Source organism: Cervus elaphus, chromosome 14 (assembly GCF_910594005.1).
Source record: "Cervus elaphus chromosome 14, mCerEla1.1, whole genome shotgun sequence".
NCBI classification, from domain to species: domain Eukaryota; kingdom Metazoa; phylum Chordata; class Mammalia; order Artiodactyla; family Cervidae; genus Cervus; species Cervus elaphus.
Window position 1 is genome coordinate 74,370,868 of NC_057828.1, and position 4,223 is coordinate 74,375,090.

General features: G+C 41.1%; 1 non-coding gene across 1 annotated transcript; it reads right to left on the reverse strand.

Annotated features, from left to right (window-relative positions):
* Window positions 1–1,759: 1,759 nt before the first annotated feature.
* LOC122708346 lies at window positions 1,760–1,868 on the reverse strand. Its single transcript, XR_006345133.1, has one exon. It is a non-coding gene; the product is annotated as a U6 spliceosomal RNA (small nuclear RNA).
* Window positions 1,869–4,223: the final 2,355 nt, after the last annotated feature.

Here is a 4,223-nt window from a genome sequence, read left to right on the forward strand (position 1 = left end):
AACCAGTCCTGAATATTCATTGGAAGGACTGATGCTGAAGCTGAAACTCCAATACTTTGGCCACCTGATGCGAAGAACTGACTCATTGGAAAAGAACCTGATGCTGGGAAAGATTGAAAGCAGGAGGAGAAGGGGACGACAGAGGACGAGATGGTTGGATGGCATCACCGACTTGATGGACGTGAGTTTGAACAAGCCCTGGGAGTTGGTGATGGACAGGGTGGCCTGGCATGCTGCAGTCCATGGGGTTGCAAAGAGTCGGACACGACTGAGCGACTGAACTGAACTGAACTTGGGACCTATAAGAGTGAACAGGAGAGAGGGGAAAATGATTCCCAGAAAGGGATTCTTGGACAGAGAAAGATTGAGTGATGTCTGCAAGGGTACTCTACTTCAGTACATTTCCCTGGGGTTCTCTTAAAGCAAAGCTGTTCAAAAGAATTGTCTGTGATAATGAAAACTGTACATTTGTGCTGTCTAATGCAGGAGACACCAGCCATAGGTGGTTGGGTGTCTACTGTATCAGACAGTACAGCCTTAAAGCTACAGAAATGACATGGTGTGGTTCAGGGGGCACTTCCAGGGAAGACTGCATAATGGGTACTTGGTGGGACAAACTGTAATGTCTGTAATGAGAAGAGAATGGTAATAACTTTCCATGTATTGATACTCTACCTGATGGACTTGTACAATGAGAAGTGTATCTGTCATGCTGTGTAGAGGTGATTAAAGATGAAAATGGAAAGAAAAAATGAAAGTAAACATAAACCAGAACAGTTTTTTTTCACTTCAATTTCCTCCACCAATTATTTTCCTTAAGACTTGTCACTTACTCCACTATAGGCAGCAAAGTGATAGCTAAGAGAAAAAAGTAAATGTGAAGCATTCTAAAATTGTTTCTGCTCAGTTAGATCAAATGGTAGTTTTCCTTCTTATCCCTCTAAAGCTTTAGAGCTATCACAAGCTCTACCAAAGAAAAGAGAAAAGAGATCTAAAAGCACTGACACTAATTTACTGCTCCACACTTACTTTCCATTACATTTTCTAAGACTTTCATGCAGACTAAAGAGCCACCTACATGCGTCTTCTCTTTTGTCTCCAAATGTGATGTTCTCCTGTATAAAATCTGTTATAATATCTCATTGATCAGTGAAGTTATTGCTGTTGGCTAAACATATGGAGCAGTACACTGTGGTTTACTGACACCGTTACAACACAGCAGGATACTGGTCTGTCAGTGTGGAGGAGGGAACACAACTGCAAGAAATACAGAGCGATTTCACACAAAAATGTTCAACAAGGACATGCTCAGTGGGATACAAACTCAATGAACTCCAAGTTTTTTATTCACAACAAAGAAGTATATTACTTTATTCTACGTAGGAGTACTTGAATATATTTAAATTTTTTTCACAGCTGGATGTTCCCATGATAATGACAAGGGACAGTTATATAACAGTTTTCACTCACAGGTCAAAAAATACGCTATAGACTTTTTTGATGATGTAAATATGACATACCCCGGTAAATGCAGCCACCTACCATGTAGAAAGCAGAAGTCAATGTGTAGCAGGTCTTAAGAACACACATATGTAGGAAGGAAATTGAATTCTATGCAGACTGAAATAATTAATAATCTGAGTTAGATGAGAAAATCGGCTGTTGCAAAAGTCATTCAAGTCTCCTTAGTTTATGGAACTATAAATGTGTGGGCCTGACGTGGAGAGGGTCACTAAGAGCTTTTTTTTTTTTTAAAAAAAAAAATATGGAACGCTTCACGAATTTGCGTGTCATCCTTGCGCAGGGGCCATGCTAATCTTCTCTGTATCGTTCCAAGTTTTTAGTATATGTGCTGCCGAAGCGAGCACTCACTAAGAGCTTTTATTGCTTACATTTATCAAACACACAAATGACAAGCTTGAATTCTGTGTCAAATTAAACTCAGTCAAGCGTGAGGACAAAATTAAGTCATTTAAGGAATGCGTGGGTTCAAAAATTTATTCTGATGCACATTTATTTATTTTTTAGATTTTAACTTGAAATAGCCCAACAAAATGAGAACAGAATCCTGACCTATGAATACAATGAAAAGAAACTGTAGCATAACAGTTGGACATCAAGCCTAGAGAGCAACACATTTAAATTGGAAAAGAAGGTCTGAAGAGGATGTTCAGGGGGAAAATTCTTCCCATTCAACAACCATTAGCAATATATTACAAAGCTGGAAGATATTATTATAAGGAAAAAGGTATATTTTAATATATTTTTATATATTTATTTCTTCCCTCAATAGAAAAAAGAAAGGCAATTAGATAGTCAGTGGGGAAAGCCATATAGTCCATGCATCAAGCAAATTGAATAGGGCATGATTTTGAGTATCTGTTGTTTAAGTGTTAGTCTTTCAGTCGAGTCTGACTCTGTGACCCCATGGACTGTAGCCTGCCAGGCACGCCTGTCCATGGAATCCTCCAGGCAAAAATACTGGAGTGGTTTGCCATTCCCTTCTCCAAGGGATCCTCCCGACCCAGGGATTGAACCGGGATCTCCCACGTTGCAGGCAGATTCTTTACCCTCTGAGCCACCAGTCCATCTGATCTTGACACTGTTTGGGTCAGCACTCATTTAGCAATAGGAAATTACATTTTCTAATCATATAACTTGCATCACAACAAATAAATTTATTCAATCATGATATTATAAAATATCACTTCTTTGTTCTAAGGGGTTGGAAAAGGTAGAGAATACTTACCATAAAGAACAGAATGTAAATGTTAGCGATCTTGACAGCGTCAAAGTAAAGATAGAGCCATCAGAGACTAGGTGAAGCAAGAACTTAGGGGCTTCTCGCGAAGCCCAGTAGTTTAGGAGTCCATGTTGCAATGCAGGGCACAGGGTGGGTCTGGGGGGCCCACATGCTGTGGAGCGACTAAGCTTGAGCACTGCAGCTACTGAAGGCCACGCGCCCAAGAGCTTGTGCTCTGCAACAAGGGAAGCCACTGCAATGAGAGGTCTGTGCACCACAACTTGAGAGTCGCCCCTGCTGGCCGCAACTAGAGAAGACCTGCACCCAGCAATGAAGACTCAGCACAGCCAAGAACAACTAACTAACTAAATGGATTTTTTTAAAAAAAGAATAGTTTTCAGTTCAGTTCAGTCGCTCAATCGTGTCTGACTCTTTGCGACCCCATGGACTGCAGCACGCCAGGCCTCCCTGTCCATCACCAACTGCCAGAGCTTGCTCAAACTCATGTCCATCGAGTCAGTGATGCCATCCAACCATCTCGTCCTCTCTCGTCCCCTTCTCCTCCTGCTTTCAATCTTTCCCAGCATCAGGTTCTTTTCAAATGAGTCAGCTCTTTGCATCAGGTGGCCAAAGTATTGGAGTTTCAGCTCCAGCTTCAGTCCTTCCAATGAACACCCAGGACTGATCTCCTTTAGGATGAACTGATTGGATCTCCTTGCAGTCCAAGGGACTCTCAAGAGTCTTCTCCAACACCACAGTTCAAAAGCATCAATTCTTCGGCGCCCAGCTTTCTTTATGATCCAACTCTAACATCCATACATGACTACTGGACAAACCATAGCTTTGACTATATGGACCTTTGTTGGCAAAGTAATGTCTCTGCTTTTCAATATGCTGTCTAGGTTGGTCATAGCTTTTCTTTCAAGGAGCAGGCATCTTTTAATTTCATGGCTGCAGTCACCATCTGCGGTGATTTTGGAGCCTAAAAAATAAAGTCTCTCACTGTTTCCATTGTTTCCCCGTCTATTTATCATGAAGTGATGGGACCAGACACCATGATCTCCATTTTTTGAATGTTGAGTTTTAAGCCAGTTTGTTTATTCTCCTCTTTCACCTTCATCAAGAGACTCTTTAGTTCTTTTTTACTTTCTGCCATAAGGGTGGTGTCATCTGAATGTCTGAGGTTATTGATATTTCTCCTAGCAATCTTGATTCCAGCTTGTGCTTCAACCAGTCCAGCATTTCACATGATGTACTCTGCATATAAGTTAAATAAGCAGGGTGACAAAAAAAAGCCTTGATATATCCTTTCCCAATTTGGAACCAGTCCATTGTTCCATGTCCAGCTCTAACTGTTGCTTCTTGACCTGCATACAGATTTCTCAGAAAGCAGGTAAGGTGGTCTGATGTTCCCATTTCTTGAAGAATTTTCTGTAGTATGTTGTGATCCACATTGTCAAAGGCTTTGGCATAGTCAATA